This window comes from Oncorhynchus nerka, linkage group LG6, assembly GCF_034236695.1.
Source record: "Oncorhynchus nerka isolate Pitt River linkage group LG6, Oner_Uvic_2.0, whole genome shotgun sequence".
Taxonomy (NCBI): Eukaryota; Metazoa; Chordata; class Actinopteri; order Salmoniformes; family Salmonidae; genus Oncorhynchus; species Oncorhynchus nerka.
The window spans coordinates 24,003,138-24,026,791 of NC_088401.1; the positions used below are offsets into that span (position 1 = coordinate 24,003,138).

At 42.3% G+C, this 23,654-nt stretch overlaps 1 protein-coding gene across 15 annotated transcripts in view; it reads left to right on the forward strand.

Annotated features, from left to right (window-relative positions):
* Positions 1-23,654, forward strand: part of LOC115130200 (protein 4.1-like) — an 89,230-nt gene that overhangs the window by 3,809 nt on the left and 61,767 nt on the right. For 11 of the 15 annotated variants that reach the window (XM_029661083.2, XM_065019406.1, XM_029661088.2 and 8 more), the window contains exon 1: positions 19,485-19,592. The exons of 1 other annotated variant lie outside the window; for it this stretch is intronic. The gene's annotated coding sequence lies outside the window, so the exon portion shown is untranslated. Of the gene's footprint in view, positions 1-19,482; positions 19,593-23,654 lie in introns of those variants that run through there. 3 more of the 15 variants (XM_065019413.1, XM_065019414.1, XM_065019410.1) reach the window with 2 other exon arrangements.

A 23,654-nucleotide genomic window follows, 5' to 3' on the forward strand; every position in this document is an offset into this window, starting at 1 on the left:
ACATCTCCCAGATAGGCCAGTCATGTGAGAAACCCGTCATCATGCAAGCGGTCAGACAAGTGAAAATTATGGTCAGAATATAAAACTTTAAGCTCGTCAATCATTTTTTAAAAACATGTCAATACTTTCTCCCTTGATAACCAGCACACTTCTGTATGTTGTAAAAGCGTTACATGGTCGCTGCTCATATCATTGCATAGTGCAGAATATACACAAGAGTTCAGGGGCCTTGCTTTAACAAAGTTAACCATTTTCACTGTAGTGTCCAAAACGTCTTACAAGCTGTCAGACATTGCCTTGGCAGAAGTACCCTCTCGGCGGATGCTGCAGTGTACCCAAGTGGCGTCGGGAGCAACTGCTTGCACACGTATTACCACTCCACTATGTCTCCCTGTCATGGCTTTAGCACCATCAGTACAGGTACCAACACATCTTGACCACCAAAGTCCTTTTTATGTCACAATATCCTCTCCCGTTGTCCTGGTTTCCAGTGGTTTGCAGAAGGGGATGTCTTCCTTAATTGACCCCCCATAAACATAACAGACATATACCAGGAGCTGTGCCATGCCCACCACGTCTGTTGACTCATCCAGCTGTAATGCATAGAATTCACTGGCTTGTATGCAAAGCAGTAATTGTTTCAAAACATCTCCTGTCATGTCACTGATGTGTCGTGAAAGTGTTGTTTGATGAAGGCATTGTCTGTATAGTTTTTTGGGCCTTTTCCCCCAGCCACATATGCGGCAGCAGGAATAATTAAGTCCTCCACAATAGTATGGGGCTTGCATGTCCTAGCCACTTGGTAGCTCACCATATAAGACGCTTCTAGACCCTTGTTATTAATGGTATCTGTTGCTTTTATATATGTCTTACTACTTGAAAGTCGTCTTAATTCTCTCTCAAAAAACTCCCGTGACTTATTTTTCAAACTGGCATGTTTTGTTTCTAAATGTCTGTGCAAGAGTGAAGGTTTTATTGAGTTGTGAGATAGTACTTTTGCACATATAACACACTGTGGCTCAGGAATGGTACTACTCCCAATATAAGTGAACCCCAAATCAATGTAGTTCTCATCATATTTGCGCCTCTTGGATGGTCCAACGTCCCTGTCTGTTGTTCGGCGCTTTCCCGGGTCAGGGGGCAGTAGCTCTTCGGCTGCATCAGATTCACAACTGTCAGAGTCCACACTAGCTGGGCTAACAACAAATGTAGAATTACTGATGCTAGCATTGGATGTGCTTGTGGAAGCAGAACAACTTGTGTCGTCGACAGGTGCAGGTGTAGTACTGCTGGTAGTAGCAGTACTACCAGTAGAGGTGGTATATGTCTCTATGGACGCGGGCCTTACTTTGTTTTAACCATTTATCAATTTTCGAGCAAACGGAATGAGCAGCAGCTACATTTGGCTTCATACGGACCGTTAGTGAAATTCCCGTGAGAGAGTGATGATTAATGTGATTGGATGTTCATTATTTGACTAGGCTACCTATATTTGACGTTGTGCTGTTATTTCGCTGAATACTAGATTTTTGGCAGTGAAACGAGGTTACTCTCATCGAATATATAAGAGGCGAAGTCAGGTGCAGGAGAGTAGAGTGATGTAAACAGGCACACTTTTATTTTAGTTCCAAAACGAGAGCACTACATAAATCAAATGCGCTCAAAACACGGAACATAACAAAAGTAAAGCGCGTAATAAAACACCACAATAACATGAAACAATATCACACAAAACATGATGGGAAACAGAGGGTTAGATACAAGTAGATTTGTTGGGGAAATGAAAACCAGGTGTGTATGGAAACAAGACAAGACAAATGGATATGTGAAAAATGTCTAGGAAACCGGTGACGTCGAACGCCGCCCGAACAAGGAGAGGAGCCGACTTTGGCGGAAGTCATGACATACTCATGCGAGAGAAAAACCTCACCCAAATGTATAGCCCCGTTGGAAAATATAAATGGACTGTTTGAAAATGCGAAGAAAAATATAAGTAAAATAAATTGGCCCAGCATTGTCCGGGTTAGGGGACGGTTTGGCTGGGGTTGACCAAAAAATCACAAATGCGCACATGCAGGCACAAATGCTACACACAGACATTAACACTCAGAACTATGCCAGTCTGCACCAGCAGTACCCAGGGGAGCAGGCCTCCACATCTTGTTTGATATTTTTCCATTGATACTCTCACTGTAATTACAAATCTGCTACATCTCTCACTGGCCAAGATCAAAAGTTGATTCCATACGCAATACACTGGTCTACTCAATGATTCAAAGAAACACTTTTTTTTCTTTGACCTTTTGCTTGTGCCTATGTTAAACTAAAGGTTGACTTATTGAAGCACCCTCACCCTGGACTCAGGGCTATGTTGTATTGATGAGGGGCTTTAAACGTGATGAATGAAACTGCAATGGATAGATGCCCTTATTCACGAAGCGTCTCAGAGTAAGATTGCTGATTTAAGATCAGTTGAGCCTTTTAGAACATATTGAATAAGATTACATGGGCAGGGGGGACCTGATCCTAGATCATCACTCCTACTGTGAGACAGTGGGAATACAGGCCATAGTTGTATGTCAATTGCATTGTAAATCAGGCTCAGAAAACAGATGTAGCCTGCCCATTGCCCACCGTGCTCAAACAGGTCGATTCAATGTTGTTTTCACAAAGTTATTTTAATCGTGTTACATTGTTATTACAGTGTTTTTACAGTTCTACCAACATGGGGAAAAAAATAGTCATCAAATAGACATTTTTTGCCTTTTGTACCCAACTTAAAACCAAAGCGCTATAGCTGGCCTCAATATTTGAACTCGTTCAGTTGCTTGTTGACAAGTCTTTATCAAATCTCTATCAAAAGTGAACATTGAACTGACATCCGTGCTCAGTGAGTAGGTCTCAGTTAACTCAGTGCTGCTAGGTCCTTAATCATACACTGTGTGATGAGTGTTGCGCGTTGACTGTAACAGAAATAATGGACATCGATGATTCGTTTGTTCATTGACCGTTGTCTGAAATCTTTGGCCTCAAAAGCACTTCTCTTTTATTGATGTAATGGGCCATAAACAAAAGCTAATCTCCTGAGTCAATATTCTTCCTTCCTCTATCTCCGGCCTTTTATATCAGGGATTGAAAGATCATTGTTCCAAGTCATGCGGTCGCAATGATAATCACTTTGACAGACTAAGTAGCCTATCTTCCGCATGATATTTTCTTATAAAATCCTAGTTTTGGATGATTTGTCAAGTCTTCACCTGAGTGCATTTACACTGGATTTCTGATATCACGGCCAAAGGTTTCACTAGTAGCCGGAGTGCTGTGTAAAACAGGAAGTGAGCGTGGGTAACAGAAAAGTACGAGGCAGCACTAATGATATAACCTCACTGACAATGTACTACTGTCTGTGGAATGATGCCTGTTGTGTATTTAGTGGTGAAAGGGGTAAACCATTGTATCCTTAGCTTGGGACTTTTAAATGTATCTATACACTCAAATGTCATCCAAAAAGCTTTTCAGTGTCTACACAGCTGCATCAACAGCTTACATAATGAATGCAAATGGATATTAGATGGCTGTTCATGACAAAAACATGCTTTTCTCCTGCCTTTTATGAGTTCCAGGTCTGTGGAGTTTCCCTGTGTTTTATATATATTTCCACACTGGAGGTTGGAATAATACTGTGTAATTGTGAAAATGATGATAATGCTTTTTTTGTGTAAGGGCTGTTTGAAAAGACTGCCTGAAGTTTCAGCCTGTTTTGTTGGGATGGAGTTTTGGCCAGTCTGGTGACATCACTCCCAGACAGTCAGAGCAAAATTCTTGCTTGAGAAATTGCTCTTTGCTAAGAAGCTATTTTGTTTATTTTTGACCACTTTAACTGAGTAAGGTACTTAATTGTTACCCACTAAGATGATGGGGTTGCCTACTATGTCGAGACACCTGAGTAGAGGCATTTTGAGTGTCTGCTGTAGGTTCGACTCTGCCTTAGTGCTGCTCATTTGGCTGGCTGTGCTGTGATGGCTTTCTCTCCAGCAAAGTGTGCCCATTCTTCACATTGAGTCCACTGTAAAAGTCTGATTGAGGTTTCAGACATCATTAAAGATGATTTTCCTAAAAGTCTGTGTTGAGGGACTGCCAGAGCTAGAGCCCACTTGCCCAGCAAAGCAATTATAGTCTCTGTCATATTAGATAGTGTGCAGGGGAATGGCTGAAAAACAGCCCAATAGACAAGGAAGGAAGTCTGGAGCTTTGAAGACGTGTGTGTGTGTGTGTGTGTGTGTGTGTGTGTGTGTGTGTGTGTGTGTGTGTGTGTGTGTGTGTGTGTGTGTGTGTGTGTGTGTGTGTGTGTGTGTGTGTGTGTGTGTGTGTGTGTGTGTGTGTGTGTGTGTGCGCTCCCACAGCAGATCTGTCAGGTTTGGCTACATGCCCGCGGCTGGTGAAGGAGAGAACTTGCAAACCAAAACAGCAGACAAACTCCTCCCTCACAAACATGTACAGTGTGTACTAGGTTAGTCAGTTGAGTAGTATACTGATTTATATACTGAGCAATAGCAATGTAGCACAGCTTTGGATGTAGCATGCCCAGATCTAGGCTATATTAGCTACTGTAGATATCAGTATACTGTGGATCAGTACCACTCTTTTCATGCTGTTCTTATCTGAGGCATGCCTAACTGAATGTGTGTGCATGTTGTATTGGCCCAGTTCCAGAGACAGAACATCTAGTATAGAAGTCTGTCTCTTGAGCAGTCCTATTTCACAGTCACCGCCCTCCATACAGGACTGTAGGATTCCATGCAATTGTCTGTCTAGCTTTCAGCGTGCAGATGCATTCTATAGGGCTGGCACAATTACCGTATAACCATGTATTTGACGGTTATGGATGAAGACAGTCGTGAAAATAAAATAACCGTCATAACGTTTTAACCTTTTTTGTTATTTATTTTTACAAACGGCTGACTGAAGAGGGGGTGGCCGGGAATTTGTGTCCATTTCTACGGTAACATGGTCTCTTAAAAACGTGATGAAGCGTTGTTGCTCCTTGCTGAAACAAACCGGGTGTTGTAGCAAACAAGCACACAGAGAAAGGTGCCAGTGAGTTGCAGCAGCAGAACACAGAGAAAGGTGCCAGCGAGGTGCAGCAGCAGAACACAGAGAAAGGTGCCAGCGAGGTGCAGCAGCAGAACACAGAAAAAGGTGCCAGCGAGGTGCAGCAGCAGAACACAGAGAAAGGTGCCAGCGAGGTGCAGCAGCAGAACACCGAGAAAGGTGCCAGCGAGGTGCAGCAGCAGAACACAGAGAAAGGTGCCAGCGAGGTGCAGCAGCAGAACACAGAAAAGGTGCCAGCGAGGTGCAGCAGCAGAACACAGAGAAAGGTGCCAGCGAGGTTCAGCAGCAGAACACAGAGAAAGGTGCCTGCGAGGTTCAGCAGCAGAAGACAGAGAAAGGTGCCTGCGAGGTGCAGCAGCAGAACACAGAGAAAGGTGCCTGCGAGGTGCAGCAGCAGAACACAGAGAAAGGTGCCAGCGAGGTGCAGCAGCAGAACACAGAGAAAGGTGCCAGTGAGGTGCAGCAGCAGAACACAGAGAAAGGTGCCAGCGAGGTGCAGCAGCAGAACACAGAGAAAGGTGCCAGCGAGGTGCAGCAGCAGAACACAGAGAAAGGTGCCAGCGAGGTGCAGCAGCAGAACACAGAGAAAGGTGCCAGCGAGGTGCAGCAGCAGAACACAGAGAAAGGTGCCAGCGAGGTGCAGCAGCAGAACACAGAGAAAGGTGCCAGCGAGGTGCAGCAGCAGAACACAGAAAAGGTGCCAGCGAGGTGCAGCAGCAGAACACAGAGAAAGGTGCCAGCGAGGTTCAGCAGCAGAACACAGAGAAAGGTGCCTGCGAGGTTCAGCAGCAGAAGACAGAGAAAGGTGCCAGCGAGGTGCAGCAGCAGAACACAGAGAAAGGTGCCAGCGAGGTGCAGCAGCAGAACACAGAAAAGGTGCCTGCGAGGTTCAGCGCCAGAACACAGAGAAAGGTGCCAGCGAGGATCAGCAGCAGAACACAGAGAAAGGTGCCTGCGAGGTTCAGCAGCAGAACACAGAGAAAGGTGCCTGCGAGGTGCAGCAGCAGAACGCAGAGAAAGGTGCCTGCGAGGGGCAGCAGCAGAACACATAAATATAATCTATGGCAGCACATGCAGTCAGGAGTGGAGGAGAGAATTTTTTTTATTTTTTTGTTGTCTGTTATTCAAACCATTATTAGGTAGCCCACGGTCATTTGGCGGGCCAATTACCGTCATCCAAAATTCCATTACCGTCACAGCCCTAGCATTCTAGTCCATCGTAAAATGCCGCAGTTAAGACCTTTTTTAATTATGGATCCCGCATGGCTGCACATAGAGGCAATGTTTTTGCTATTGCCTCACAAAAAAAACAGCCACTACTTTTTACTCTGTGTGAGATATTCTATTGCAGTAATTGTCCCTGGTGCCTTCTTCAGCTCGTAGAAATACCTTGTGATTCACTCCCCCTGCTGAGTGAATGCCCTTTGTAGATGTGTCAGTGATGGATTCTGGAAGGGCTTCGCTGAATAGATTTGGGTGTTTTTTCTTAACTTTTTTTTTAGCTTTCCCTTGTTAGAATGTTATTAGCTGACGAACATTATATAGCTTAAAACCTATCACAAGCTAAGAAGATGTGTGTGGGGGGTGTTGTGTGTGTGTCTGTGTATGTTTGTGTGCACACTAGAGCTGGGCGATATGGGCAAAAATCCATATCATGATAAATTGCCTGAATTATCACGATAATGATACATTTAACAATATGTTTGTATAATATTAATGTGCAACACAATTATTTTTTACATTCCCTTTAAAACGACTACTATTGGGCTCCCGAGTGGCACCGCGGTCTAAGGCACTGCATCGCAGTGCTAGAGGTGTCACTACAGATCCTGGTTCGATCCTGAGCTGTGTCGCAGCCGGACGCGAACGGGAGACCGATGAGGCGGCGCACAATTGACCCAGCATCGTCCGGGTTAGGGGATGGTTTGTCCGGCTGGGATGTCCTTGTCCCATCATGCTCTAGTGACTCCTGGTGGCGGCCGGGCACATCTACACTGAATTTGGTCGCCAGCTGTACGATGTTTCCTACGACACATTGGTGCGGCTGGCTTCCGGGTTAAGAGAGCAGGGTGTCGAGAAGCAGTGGAGCTTGGCAGGATCGTGCTTTGGAGGAGACATGGCTCTCGACCTTTGCCTCTCCCGAGTCCGTATGGGAGTTGCAGCGATGGGACAAGACTGTGTGTGTATGTGTGTGCGCTCCAGACCTGGGTTCAAATATTTATATATTTATTTGTATTACTTTAACTTACATTTCAAAGTATTTTCAAATACAAATATTGAAATATGTGAATACTCCCAGGCATTTCAGCTCAGTTCTGTTTGGTGTTAGGATTACTGTTTGGTCCTGTAATGTATTTGGAAACACATATTTGAAAATAGTTTCAAATTGTTGGCTATTTATTGGAAATTATTTGAAAATACTTTCAAATAACTAATAGAAGTAGTTGATTCTACACCACATTATTTGAAAATACTCAAATACAAATATTTCAATGACAAATACTTAAATACACATGTATTTGAAGCCAGCTCTGGTGTGCACTTGTCTATATGTGTTTGTATGACTAAGCTTTTGTGTGTACCCGTCGCTAGACTGTGACGCTAAGCTACTTCTCTCCTCGCTATGGGCCTTGTCTGCTCTGTGACTGACTCATCAGCAATATCTCCATATATACGCACGCACGCACACGCACACACACACACACACACACTACCACCCCGCTATTTCCAGTTTAGATGACCGATTACTGTACACCACATTAGCCAGTACCTATCAGTTAGGGCATCTCTCTTTGTTGTATGGCTTTGCATGAATACACGTGTCTGCTTTGTGGCGGGCGGCTAGACTCCCCCCTGGTCGTGAATAATTGAGGATCTATTTAACCAGTGTGTGGCGGACTCAGGTGCGAGGACAGATAAAGCATCCCACCCACCTACTGCTCCGGTCTATATCTGTTTCCTAGGGTGCAGCTCAATAGTGTGAAGTGACATCCTCCATAATCCCCTTGTCTCCTTTCCTCCATATACAGTGACATTCAAGAACTATATATATGGAGGGGAGAAAGTGTAACATATCTGTGAGCTTTGCATTTCTAATGGTAGGTCAAGTCCTATAGGCTTCAGGGACTGCAGGGTAGCGGAACATGCATGTCACTTAATGGTGGTGTGATGGTTGTATGGAGCCCAGTCTTGTGAAGGCAGGAGAAAGGGTATCTGAGGAGAATTCTAACATACTAGTTCAGCTGCTGGGTGGGGAAAGCAGCCAGTCATTGGGACTGCCCTCTGTCTCTCCGTCTGTCTGCCATGTAGTTTTATAGCTCTGTTGCTTTCCCTTCTCACCGTCTAGCGAAGACATCTGTCCCTCAGATGTTACACTTTCTCCCCTGTTCTCTATATTTTTTAATAGTTATGATTTCAATGACTCCGTGGGTTAGAGCGTGGTGATAGCAACGCCAGGGCTGTGGGTTTGATTCCCCCATGGGCCACACGTAGTTAATGTATCACTGTTTTTGTCAACAGTTTGTAGTCAACAACATTGATCCTAACCCTCCTGGTTTATCAGATATATCTTGGTGTCACTGATGTACTAATGTGTTTTTTATTTCATTCTTGTGTCCATCCTTGACTACGGGGCACAGTAATGTGCAACAGTAATGTAGGTGACTGTGTTAATTTGAAATCGAACTCTAAGCCGTTGTCTGCGAGGGATTGGGGGTTTACTACAGATTAGCTGTAATCCATTGGCTAAATCACAGTTTTGGACAATGTGTGGCAGATTGGTCATAGGCTGGACTGATCCTGCAGGGTGTAAATGAACAGCATAATCATTAAGAGCAGCCTGGAGGTGTTGAATGTTGATTGAATGTTGTTAAATGTTGATGACAGTGAGATAGTGCATCTAAACTTGGACCATGCTAACACAAAAGATGGTCTGTGTACAGAGGGCTTATTTTTGAATAGGCTAAGTGATGATATAGGCTTGTAGCTAATAGGTTGACCCTGGAGAGTGGCCCACCAAGCCATGGGCACCCCTACAGCACCATCACTTAAAAAATAATACATGAGAGGCCATGTGTTATGACATTTTTATCATGGTTGTGACGTGGTCATAGCCACGAGGCGAAGCTGAGTAGACCACCACAGCCATGATAAAAATGTCATAACACATGGACTCTAATATATTATTCGTTTTATACAATGAGTTACCAGCATTAAAAAGCAACATTCTTTCCCTAACCATAACATTTTCAACAAAACGTGATGCTACATTCACTAACACTGATTGTCAAGTGCAATTTTAGGTGTTCTCTGGTTGTTAGTTCTATTTGTATTGCCTGCCATGTAAATCAAAACTACTCAAGTGCTGGTTGATAGTTCCAGAACTTTGCAGGTTGCTAGGGCAAACAAAAATGGTTGCTATGGAGGCTCTTCCCCCTTTTTAGCTTGCCAACTACACAGCTAACAATCACTTCAGACTGAAAGGCAGCAAACTAGCTGCATTTAGTTTAGTTTTACCTGTTTTTCCATCGATTTTTTTGTTGTTGGTATATATCAATGAATATTATGCTGATTCATTTTGACTGGAGAAACGCTGCCTGTCTGTCTCATCCCGACTCCCGACACATTCATTATTATGGGACACAGTGGAGATCGAATTTCAATATTGCAACAAAAACATCAGACATCATTTGTAATTGCTTTTCATAGTTGATATTACATTTACATTTACATTTAAGTCATTTAGCAGACGCTCTTATCCAGAGCGACTTACAAATTGGTATCAAGTTCATAAATTGCATGGCTGGGCAGTGGATCTGTAAAAATAGTAGTGCGTTGCTAGGTAACGACATAAACAATGGCAATTTTTATGAATGTACTGGCCATATGTATGTTGTCTATTATATCAGGGGCAGGATCCAACAATGGGAATTCCAAACCACCCATTGTATAAATTGATTTAGATCTCTCCTACAACCTCTTCACATTAGCACATGGCTATGCAAATAACCTGCTGGCAGAAGATGGATATACCGGTCCGATCAGCAACACATCAATAACGCGACATGTAATGCTTACGAAACTAAACGAACATAGTGTTGTGCGGACATATTCTCAGGAAACAGCCATTATCATGTCTTCTCCGGTGCGCTGGTTAAGTTGCCTGTCAGAACAGCCAGTGATAATATGATTCAGGGCTCCCTTCATCTTCTCTCTTCCGTTATACACACACACACACACACACACACACACAAACACATCTGAAGTGTGATTGGCGATGTGATGGGTTTCTAAATATTTTACTGATTGGTGGGATACTGTCTGTCTAGAATGATTGTGATCTTCAGTGGAACATTGAAATATTTTGGAGACTAAATATTTGACTTTGTCTCATTGGATAATAGGAGGAATTAACACTGTTTTTACAGAATTGAAGAGATTTGATGAGTTTGGTATCCCTTTTTGTATCCTTACGCTGTGTAATTAAGCATAGTTTTCCAATTCCATATGAAAGCTTAATTGCCCCAATAACTTTCTGTCAACATCACAGTGTAGCCTAATTTTACTCGTTCCCCTCCTTTTACCCTTTTGTAAACACTGTTAGGAGAGATTCACAAGGAGCTCGCCATTGTTGAAATATGAATTCATTATGAGACGCGCTGTTACATTGTCTTTGATTGCAAAATAATTAGCTCTTTGTGGAGTTCTCACTTATTCAATGGATATTTCTCTTGCTGTTGTGGGCCGACTGTGTTCGGCTGAGCATCGTTTCCATTTTGGATCTTGTGAAGACTTACTTTGGATTTGAAACAGAATTGTTGATTAGATGTTATTGGTGTAGAATGTGGTGCAGATCTCTGTTTTTACTGAAGATTGCCTCATATGTTTGGTTAAACATTGCTGTGTAGGCCTACAGTACCAAACCCATGTTACATATATCCCTTTCACACTAAGACGTTTTGACGGCAACTTTGACATACCGTAAACTGTTTTTCGCCTTTTCCTTATATCTGAAAGGTATTGCCGGTATTATTTCCGCCTAGCAACCTAGTAATAATTTAGGTCAACTTCTGCCTACGGCTTAGTATGAAACGTAGCCGTAATGCTGAGGTGGCATTGGCAGGCACTACGCCGTTAAACTCATGTATGGTTGCTAGGCAGCACCCGTTAACCATCCTCCTGCCAGTTCTAACCTTTGCCTGGCATGTCACTTGTCACATCTCTTTGCATAGCCCACCACTAAGCATGCACTGTTATCTTAACCTCAACTGGATGGTCCATAAAGAATTATTGTAGGAATAAATATCACTGAATGAGAAAAATATTGGAATAAAGCATCTTAATGCAATTGAAGGCATGTTTCAAATGGTTGCTTACTGAAAGTCCCAAAGTCATCTAACCATTGTAATACATTTGAAGCAATAGCCTACCCGCGTGTGGTCAACTAGATTATAACTTCAGCACCGTTTTGATTGGGACACCACCTTCGCCCTACTTTGAGATAAGCTTGGGGACTCGTCTTGATAAATCAATGTCAGATTTGACTTTTCACTGAATCTCTGTTTAGATATTGGTTAGGCTATAGTTGGGGAAATGTTAGCTAAATTGAGTTGAGTGCTGCTCATGATCAACTTTTCTAGTTGGCTCATTTGTTAGAACATTTTTGCCAGCATGTTATGTAGTTTAACAAGTGGATTATTTTGCTCTTCACTCGCAGTCGCTTAGTAGCCTAGGCCTACTCCTGACCAAAAGCCTGTGACCACTGACTTGTCTCAGTGCGTCTTGACTTGTCTCAATCAATGTGATTTTGTTTCACTGAATCTCTGTCTTATAGGCTATTTGATTGATTGGTTTCTGGCTGGGCAAATAAGTGGAGGTGGTATAGCTCATCTATTCATTTGCTCATCTATCACTGATAAGAAACATTTAGCATGCAATAATGTAGCCTAAATCAAGTATAGGCCTATTATTTTGCTGGATCGCGTATAGACAACTCCAAAAGCCCACAAAGGTTGTGAAATATGGACACGAGACTCACATACTTTTGAAAATATAATTGCTATTATTTTCTATCGGTATCATGATGAAGATACTATATGACTGCGGTTTCACACTTTTCCATGACACAAGTTGTGTGGGAAAAATATTATTTGTATTTTATTCTGTTATATTCCATTATATTCTTACTAGAAAATATATGTGTGTTTGACTGTGATTGGGGTAGGTGTGTCTTGTCTGTTTAATGAACAAAATAGTTAACTATTAATTTAATTTGGTCATAACATAATTAAACAAAAAATGTGTCATTTATTTTTGATGGTGTATATTCTTAATGGATTTATTAAAATAAACGCCCACCCACATCTTCACACCACTACTACCACTCATCCCCAGCATGCCGGCATGCACACCGTTGGTATAAAAGGCATATGCAGTCAAGAATGTGGTAAAAATGGGCCTGTTTGTAAGAGGATAATATAAACATTACCCCATTTCTTTTTACAGTCAAAATCTGAAAGCAGCAAGAGTAACAACTAGGTTTCATAGGCCTAGTCTCTCCAAAATGAAGGGAAAATTGTATAGCATCACCCTCATTCATGACAACTCTACTATATTTGTTCTGAAAGACTTGCAGTTGAAACATGTTGTCATGGAAGCTTTTAATCTGAATAAAGAAATCTTGAAATATGCCTTGATTGCTGTTGTGCTGAATAGCCCCACAGGAGAAACAGTCACATTTTCCTTCCAGTTGTGGAGAGAAAGCTACCTCCATGGATTAAGCACTTATGGCAGAAAAGGCTTATCCAGAGTAACACTAACACAACAAAGGGTTTTGCATGGTCGGCCTGAGCTCAGACTAAACACGTTTCAGAAGATAGTTTGTTGTCTGGCTTTGAAAACAATTAAAAAAGCAAATGCAATGTTCTTATCTCTGCCATGGCTGCTCCTCCTCCTTGCCTTTTCATTTTTACCTTTACCATCTTTGTTTTGACAGTTGGTTCTTGAAGCATACTTAAAGTCATTAAAATTCTGTTCCTGATTAAACAGTGATTGACTTGCCCCTCACGTCAGAAGCAGTCGAGTGTTTAATGAATCTTCATCGGCTTGTCTATTTTTCATCTGATAATTAGGAGTCTGTGGTAATGAGTCATACCTCGGAGTTGACTGGCGTCTCATTGGTGGCCAGGGTCGTGTACGTTAGACTCTAAATGTAACAAAACAGACTGAAACATGGAGGGCCTACCTGGACTTGTACAATAACAAACTCTCATTTTAGTTTTCCTTGGCAAAACTTTTTTTTTTTAAATCCGTTCGTGTGCCGAATGGACACGACCAGGGTTTTCATTGCGTATCTGTGAAGCTCCAGCTCCTCTGAGTCCTTGCCCAGGTTCTCACCCGGCGATGACACTTAACAAACAACAATATCCTTGAGAGTCTGCAGGCGTGGAGCCGAAGCCTCTGGGACTAAGGCTTCCCATCAGCATGCAGAGATCATTACTGCTTTAATATGAAGGGGCCATATGGAGCGCAGAGGTACTGTATAGTGGTGCAATAACTTTTTGCTTGTAAGGGACATTTTGTTTTATAGAGCCACGTGTTACTGATTGAGTTGAGGAATTTTGTTCATCAGAATGTAAGGCATTCACTTTTTGTTGTTGTAATCCATTCACAATGTAGTTGCTTCCCAAGCGTTTTTAAAGTTGAATTCTTTGACCTGATGATGATAGCATGCATTAAATAAAAATGTGATTTAAAAGAGTACGGCAACAGGGTGTTACAGGGTGTAATTCCACAAGCCGCCATATACTCTCTGCTGTGGAATAGTTCCATGTGAATAATAATATGAGTATCATTACACATAGCAAGACATGATCCTAAAACAGCTATAACTCGCTATTGAGTGCTACTTAATGTCGTTAGTCCCACTTGCAGGATGCTGGCTCACTGTTTGAAAACAGGTTGCCAGTTGGAGTGAGATTGGCCTACACAGAAATGCATCAAACAGTAAATGGGACTTGGAGTCGGCGCCGCTCAGGCAACACTTCCAATTTGCTGAAGGCTCTGAGTCAGAGTGCTCAGTGTCTGGAAACTTTCCAAACCATTTCCTTTTCATCCCCCTACTAATCTGTTATGTGGATTATTAGTTCCCCCAAGGGGGGTTGGGAGGGGGGCTATGACGAAACAGCCACCCATCTACCCACTCTCTTCTTTGAAGTTTTATTTGTCACATGCACAAGTACAGTGAAATGCTTAACTTACATACCCTACCCAACAATGCAGTATTCAATATCAAATAGGATAATTAATAAAAACATATATAAAAACATGAGAAATAAAAATTGAGAGAAAGCTATACTGAACAAAAATGGAAACGCAACATGCAACAATTTCAAGACTTACACTTACAAGTAAAATACATTTATTAGGCCCTAATCTATGGATTTAACATGACTTGGAATACAGATATGCATCTGTTGGTTACAGATACCTTTAAAATATAAGGTAGGGTGTGGATCAGAAAACCAGTCAGTATAAGGTGTGACCACCATTTGCTTCATGCAGCGCGACACAACTCCTTCACATAGAGTTGATCAGACTGTTGATTTTGACCTGTGGAATGTTGTCCCACTCCTCTTCAATGGCTGTGCAAAGTTGCTGGATATTGGCAGGAACTGGAACAAGCTGTAGTATATGTCGATCCAGAGCATCCCAAACATGCTCAATGGGTGACATGTCTGGTGAGTATGCAGGCCTTGGAAGAACTGAGACATTTTCAGCTTCCAGGAATTGTGTACAGATCCTTGCGACATGGGGCCATGCATTATAATGCTGAAACATGAGGTGATGGTGGCAGATGAATGGCACGACAATGGGCCTCAGGATCTTGTCACGGTATCGCTGTGCATTCAAATTGCCATCAACAAAATGCAATTATGTTCATTGTCCGTAGCTTATGCCTGCCCATACCATAACCCCACCTCCACCATGGGGCACTCTGTTCACAACGTTGACATTACCTTATGGTAGAGAAATTAACATTCAATTATCTGGCAACAACTCTGGTGGACATTCCTGCAGTCAGCATTCCAATTGCACGATCCCTAAAAACTTGAGACATCTGTGGCATTGTGTTGTGTGACAAAACTGCAAAAGAATTCTGCAGCTTTGAAGGTCAATCAATCAATCAAATGTATTTATAAAGCCCTTTTTACATCAGCAGATGTCACACAATGCTATACAGAAACCCAGTCTAAAACCCAAAACAGCAAGCAATGCAGGTCCCCAAGAACACAGTGGCCTCCATCATTCTTAAATGGAAGAAGTTTGGAACAACCAAGACTCTTCCTAGAGCTGGCCACCCAGCCAAACTGAGCAATCGGGGGAGAAGGGCCTTGGTCAGGGAGGTGACAAAGAACCCGATGGTCACTCTGACAGAGAACCTTTCAGAAGGACAACCATCTCTGCAGCACTCCACCAATCAGGCCTTTATGGTAGAATGGCCAGACTGAAGCCACTCCTCAGTAAAAGGCACATGACAGCCTGCTTGGAGTTTGCCAAAAGGCCCCTTAAGGACTCTCAGACCATGAGAAACAAGATTCTCTGGTCTGATGAAACCAAGATTGAACTCTTTGGCCTGAATGCCAAGTGTCATGTTTGGAAGAAACCTGGCAACATCCCTATGGTGAAGCATGGTGGTGGCAGCCTCATGCTTTGGGGATGTTTTTCAGTGGTAGGGACTGGGAGACTAGTCAGGATCAAAGGAAAGATGAACAGAGCAAAGTACAGAGAGATCCTTGATGAAAACCTGCTCCAGAGTGCTCAGGACCTCAGACTGCCTCAAAGGTTCACCTTCCAATAGGACAACAACCCTAAGCACACAGCCAAGACAACACAGACGTGGCTTCGTGACAAGTCTCTGAATGTCCTTGAGGGGCCCAGCCAGAGCTCGGACTTGAAGCCGATCGAACATCTCTGGAGAGGTCTGAAAATAGCTGTGCAGTGACAATCCCCATCCATCCTGACATAGCTTGAGAGGATCTGCAGAGAAGAATGGGAGAAACCCCCCAAATACAGATGTGCCAAGCTTTTAGCGTCATACCGAAGAAGACTTGATGCTGTAATCTCTGTCAAAGGTGCTTCAACAAAGTACTGAGTAAAGGGTCTGAATACTTATGTAAATGTGATTATTTCCTTTTAATTTTTTTATATACAAATCTGTTACAGTGGGGCAAAAAAGTATTTAGTCAGCCACCAATTGTGCAAGTTCTCCCACTTAAAAAGATGAGAGAGGCCTGTAATTTTCATCATAGGTACACTTCAACTATGACAGACAAAATGAGAAGAAAACAATCCAGAAAATCACATTTTTTTCTTCTCATTTTGTCTGTCATAGTTGAAGTGTACCTATGATGAAAATTACAGGCCTCTCTCATCTTTTTAAGTGGGAGAACTTGCACAATTGGTGGCTGACTAAATACTTTTTTGCCCCACTGTATGTTGTATTGTGTGTAGATTGATGAGGGGGAAAACACTATTTAATCCATTTGAGAATAAGGTTGAAACAACAAAATGTGGAAAAAGTCAAGGGGTCTGAATACTTTCCAAATGCACTGTATGTACATGTAGGCAGGTATGGAACTTGGGGAGATGAGATGACAGTCAGAAGTCAGACCATGGCAAAGATTATAATTCAAACACAGATACATCAGACTGGATGACCTTAATAAGTTGTCGTTTACCAATGCTTGCCTTGTGCTTTTGGGAAGGTGTCCCGGGTAGTCAATGATATAACATCTTCACTTGGAAAACGACAAGTCAGATACGTCAAAGGAAACAATATAGGATCTTTATTTACTATTCTTTATGTTTTATTTTAGGGTTGGTTTTTCAGCTATTTGATAATATGCCCGTCATACAAATTATTTAATAAAATAGCATATTTTATTTAGCATATTCAAAAACATGGATGCTCTTCATAGGAGGTTTCATTGTCGTTTGATCTGGTAATATGACCTGAAATGTTTGTACATTTAATAATGTTTGCTGGCTTCATAATTCAACTTGCAATCTAAGTGTAATGAATACTCAGTGAGAAAAAGGTGTAGATTCACTCGCAGAGCGCGGCAGGTGTTTATTTCGCCTTCGCAGAAGGCAGGAATCGTGATCACAGGCAGGCAATGGTCATACACAGGTAGGCAACCAGGCAGGTGAATCAAAACTAGGACTGAAGGCTTTAACTGGTTCTCACAAACGAGCTAGGAAAAGGCTTATTAGAGTTAAAACAAACAATACCTCACAATGGCACAAACAGAATGAACTGAACTAAATAAGGAGCTGATGAGACCAAGTGAGGAACTAACACAGGTGAAATCAATGAACAAAAATGAAAGACAGGGCTACGTTCAAGAACACAAAGAAACAGGGCTACGTTCAAGAACACAACGAAACAGAACACAAGGTTGACTAAGAAAATAAATACAAACCTTACACTAAGTCATCTATACTAAAGTTACTGTTATGAATCTTCATTTTGAGGAGTCTAAACTGATTTATAATTTGATAGGTTACTTCTGATGGTCATTGGTAGCATCAGACCATATCCGCTAATGCACTCAGGTCTACAGAGCATCATAAATGCATTTTCTGTGGCATTTTAATATAAATGGATATCGCAAATATAATCAAGCCAATCTGGCCGAATGGAAATGGAACCAGATGGCCCCCTGAAGGTCCTCACCAGCCTGAGGGTCAGGATTCAGGTTGTTAATAGCAGAGGTGCATGAAGATGGCAGCCTCCATATTCTTACCACAAATGCCTCGCTTGCTAAGTTCGCCGTATTGTACATTGCTCTCTGTTACCCTTTTCTTGTTTCGGCATTAGCACAGTATAAATTATCCCAATTCTAGCTCCAAGACGCCTGCAAACCGAAAAAGTAGGTTATGCTGATTTATTAGCGCATTGAACCATGTCCTGTGCCGTAGTTGAACATATCTGCGAATAGTGCTCCAACAATGACGTCATATCTGAACTCCCACACTTTATTATTATTATTTTGTATTTAACCTTTATTTAACTAGGCAAGTCAGTTAAGAAGAAATTCTTATTTACAATGACGGCCTACCCTGGCCAAACTCTAACCCGGACGATGCTGGGCCAATTGTGTGCCGCCCTATGGGACTCCCAATCACAGCCTGTTGTGATACAGCCTGGACTCAAACCAGGGTCTGTAGTGACATCTCTAGCAGTGAGATACAGTGCCTTAGACCTCTGCACCACTCAGGAGCCTTCGCCATTGCACATTGACAGTAAACAGATATTGTGTTATCTGTTTTGTGTGTTGTGTATACTGTAGTTTCATGTAGTAGTTTTGAGTTGTGTTCTCATAGACTATTTAAACTGTGTTGTTGTTCTATGCATGTTGGATAGCAGGTTAGCGTTTTTCGTCACAAATCTTGTTCTGGAGGCAGCTCTGCAGCATGGTCACTAGCTGGCAAAGCCACAAAGTCATAAAATGTTTAACCTAACCTTAACCACACTGCTAACCCTATTCTTAAATTAAGTTTTGTTTTCATGAATGTTTACAATATAGCCAATTTTAAGTTTGCAGCTGGCCAATCTAGTGGATATCACTCAGTTCTGCCTCCAGGGCAAGATTCATGTCAATAACATCAACCTGCACATTAGATAGAGGATGGCTTGTAAAACATCAGTTCATAATTTTTTTTTTTTTAAATTCAACAACAAACATCATTTTCATCCATCCTCCCCCCCAAACTTTTTCCACCAGCTGCCACTGTACCAAGTGCATACTGAGAGCCAAATAAAACAACTTTACAACTAGCAATTTGTTTACCATGGTCTCTGGCAGATTCTGTTTTTATTCCAAAAATTAAAGGATGTGTGTACCTGTATGTGTTGTATGGAAGAGCTCCAACTTGAACTGTTGCCAGGGGAGTCCCTAATGCCCAACTGTGGTGTGGGCACTAATACCACTATAGGATCACCAAATTGCTCATAACAAAAATATTATGATCCTACACTCTGCTGTATGGAAAGCTTATGTCAATATGAAAATAAGTGTAAGCAAAAATATAGAAATAATAACACTGCTGAAGTTTGAATAAGTAGGTTATGCATTCCCCCAATGTCCTTTGTGAGTGCGTGATAGCTCCTTGTGATTAGGACCTAAATTGCAGGGACTTTGTAGAGATATACTTTTGCAGAGGTATAATTACACCGCATAATTCAACACCAGGTATTATCCATCTCTGGGTCGTGATATGTCCAGATTTTTTTTCCATAAAGTGGGCATTCTTGGCTATCCCAGAATTCCGTGTGCCCGGTGTATCCTACGGTGGCAACCTAGCTTGGCTACTGCAGGCGGTGGCAGGATGACATAGGGGGACTACCCGGAGTCAGCAGCCAAAGCTTGGAGAAACTGCACCTCAGACAACGGATTTTGGAGGACACAGGATACCCGGTAATGCAATAGAAACTCCAGATTTCATAAAGGGGACTCGTGTATTGAATTCAGTAGTCGCACATTAATTGTGGAAAGAGAGAAAATAGTTTCATTATCGATGTTTTCATCTGAAAATGTGACGTGCGGCCGTTGCATCATTTACAGGAGATGACGAGGCGATTCCCTTGTACAAAAAATACTGCTCATGGATAACTTAGTTATAGTAACATTCAAGACGAATAGAGATATGTTAATCTTTATTGAATCTTTGTATCCCGTATCCCTCATTGTAATTTGAGAAGTCATGCTTTCTGCATAAGCTACTTTGTATCATATGAGTATAATTTTCCTCTGGATACAGTATCATGGCCATGTGATCAAAACGCCCGATGCCTATTTGCGACTGGTTAAAAAGTGTCTAATAATTGGATTACGCACGGATTCTTGCGCATCAAAGGAAAAGTTGTCCGTTGTATTGTTTTGTGGGAGTTGTGCTCTGTTTTGTGCAATTTACTATGGCGGTATGCGTAACGTCTAGCGGTTTTGATAAATTATTGGTAGACTATCACCGGTGTATGACAGTTATGACTTGCAATCCCGATGTTCCTGTCTCGGTTTTCGGTATTTCTGCAATGCGGTGGGTGTGGCCTGACTGTTCGGTAGATGGAGAGGAGGAGAGGAGAGCGTCTTGTGGCTGCTCGGCCAGCTGGTTTACTCGCCCAACGGGGCGTTTTTCAGCCCACATCATGGTTAGCAAAGTGTGGGCACATGCTACAGACACAGGTGGTGCTGCATTGTGCAAGCTCATGGGTCAGAAAATGTAGCTATAGTGGTCCATTGTTTACTATTTTATGGATGTGTTTTATTTTGGTCTCATCTGTCACCACGGGACATCAGAAATGGGTTATAATAGGCCAAGAATGTACAACTATGTTTGTGTGTAAATGTAATAAACTGTTTACATAGGTATGTGTTGGCTATTTGTCTGTTTTTGTCATCATTTTGATTTATGATGTAGAAACTGCAAACTCCAGCACAAGGTAATGCTATGATTGATTTGAAATGAAATGGTTATGATAATGTCTGCATCACTGCTTGGAATGTTTAAAGTGATAGGCCTATCTGGAACTTGATTTATTTTCTTAGCATATTTGAAGAGGTGTGTGTCAATGTGTGTCCATACCAATACTTACTCTCTCCAAATAGCAGTATGGTCCACAGAATAGTGATTGTCACGGTTTCCTTTACGTGAGCTGCATGTTAGGGTTGTGTTGTTGACCAGTGACCACACCTCAGAAAGTGACTCACTCTCAGCCTGTTGAGGCTAACAGAGAAGTAAACAAATAAGCATATTGCTGCAGATTTCTGTTGTGCTTTTCACTAACACCTGCCCAATATCCTTTATCTTGGCTAGAGCTCAGCCAACCATTGGTCAATATTAGCAAAATAGCTTTTGATTCAACATAATGGTTATAAGGCCTTGGATAGAAGAAAGGAGCAGTCCAGCTGCTGAAGCCATGCTGGGTTTACACCTTCTGTAAAGCTCTTTAGTCCAGCTGCTGAAGCCATGCTGAGTTTAAACCTTCTGTAAAGATCTTCAGTCCAGCTGCTGAAGCCATGCTGGGTTTACACCTTCTGTAAAGCTCTTCAGTCCAGCTGCTGAAGCCATGCTGGGTTTACACCTTCTGTAAAGCTATTCAGTCCAGCTGCTGAAGCCATGCTGGGTTTAAACCTTCTGTAAAGATCTTCAGTCCAGCTGCTGAAGCCATGCTGGGTTTACACCTTCTGTAAAGCTCCTGAAGCCATGCTGGGTTTACACCTTCTGTAAAGCTCTTCAGTCCAGCTGCTGAAGCCATGCTGGGTTTACACCTTCTGTAAAGCTCTTCAGTCCAGCTGCTGAAGCCATGCTGGGTTTACACCTTCTGTAAAGCTCTTCAGTCCAGCTGCTGAAGCCATGCTGGGTTTAAACCTTCTGTAAAGCTCTTCAGTCCAGCTGCTGAAGCCATGCTGGGTTTAAACCTTCTGTAAAGCTCTTCAGTCCAGCTGCTGAAGCCATGCTGGGTTTAAACCTTCTGTAAAGCTCTTCAGTCCAGCTGCTGAAGCCATGCTGGGTTTAAACCTTCTGTAAAGCTCTTCAGTCCAGGAGCAGTGGATGGGTTCCATTTTTCTCATGGACGCGTATCATCCTTATGTCCTACAGTATATAACTTTGATGGATGGCTTGAAGTGTGTTATGCTGACCATGGACTACTGCAACAATACTGCTACTGTGCAGCGGTGTAAGGTTACATGGGAGAATGTCACACATACAGCATCTCTTACCATAACATTTTACGTTTTGGTCATTTAGCAGATCCAGAGCAACTTACAGTAGTGGGTGCATACATTTCCGTACTGGCCACCCTGGGAGTAAAAACACAAAATACAAGATTTATAGTGTGATATGTTGGGTAGTACTGTGGTGGAGCAATGGGGGCCAAATAACAATGCTTGGCTTGTCTGGAATGGATTTCTCAGTCTAAATATGGGCCAGTGGCTTTTGGCCTCTGTGTCGAGTGTTTCAATCACTGGATCTAGGCTATAGCAGCAGAAATAATACGAAGATACCAAGGGACTTTTCTATCAATAGCAGTGTAAAGTCCTTTGGTTGTGCACCTCTAGTACATTTACATTTCAGTCATTTATCAGACGCTCTTATCCAGACTGGTTTACAGGAGCAGTTAGGGTTAGGTGCCGTGCTCAAGGGCACATCGGCATACTTTTCAGGGATTCGAACCAGCGACCTTTCAGTCACAGGCCCAACGCTCTTAACTGCTAGGCTACATGCCGCCGCTTAGTCAAGAGAGTTCAAAAAGACTGCCTTGTGTGTAAGTATACAGTCACTCAGATTACTGCATGGAGACTAATTTACAAGAGCAGGCATGTTTTATGTAAAAGAGGAAAGCAGGACTTGTTTGTGACTCAAGGAGCTGTATTTTAGCATTGCAACAGCACCAAGGACAGCGCCACAGACTTTGAATAATAGACAGTCAGGCCCAGTTCAACTAATATACCACTGTTGTAAGCCTATTATTCTCATAACTGAAGGGCTAGTGAATGTCAGTCAAGAAGCCTTGTAAGTGTGCTGCTGCTTTGTCATCAGGATAATTCAATCTCATTGAAAGAGATATATGCAAGTAACTCAGCAATTTTTTCTCTCTGAGGTTTTTTGGCGAAACATTGCCATTCCTTTCCTTGATATAAGCCTATGACCCTCAAACTCAACTCTGGGCCTAGAAGCCAGTTCCACTGCATTGTTTCATTGTTCCCCACTAATCAGGGACGAATTTAGACCTGGGACACCAGGTGTGTGCAATTAATGATCAGGTAGAATAGAACACCAGCAGGCTCCGGACCTCATAGGGTCAGAGTTGACTACCCCTGGCCTATGAGTTGAACCATGAGCAGTTTAGAGGAGTTAAAGTCTGATTATATAGAATTCAGGTAGTAACCTTTACATTGTAAACAGCAACAACTACTGTATAAAGTGTTACTTAAGCAATAAGGCCCGAGGAGATGTGGTATATGGCCAATATGCCACGGCTAAGGGCTGTTCTTAGGCACAAATGAACGCCCTTAGCTGTGGTATATTGGCCATATATCACAAACCCCTAAGGTGCCTTATTGCTATTATAAACTGGTTACCAATGCAATTAGAGCAGTAACAATACATTTTTTGTCATACCCGTGGTATATGGTCAGATATACCACGGCTGTCAGCCAATTAGCATTCAGAGCTTGAACCACCCAGTTTATAATATACTTTAACCATGTTATTACCACTTTACTCCATGGTAAATGTGAAGTGTTATCAAACATTTTTATAGAGGTTGTATTTAGGTTTTAGGTTTTTGGAAGTTGTATTCTCCATTTATAGTCATAATACTCTGACAGTGTATAGGCCTGTAGACAGTGTATAGGCCTGTAGACAGTGTATAGGCCTGTAGACAGTGTATAGGCCTGTAGACAGTGTATAGGCCTGTAGACAGTGTATAGGCCTGTAGACAGTGTATAGGCCTGTAGACAGTGTATAGGCCTGTA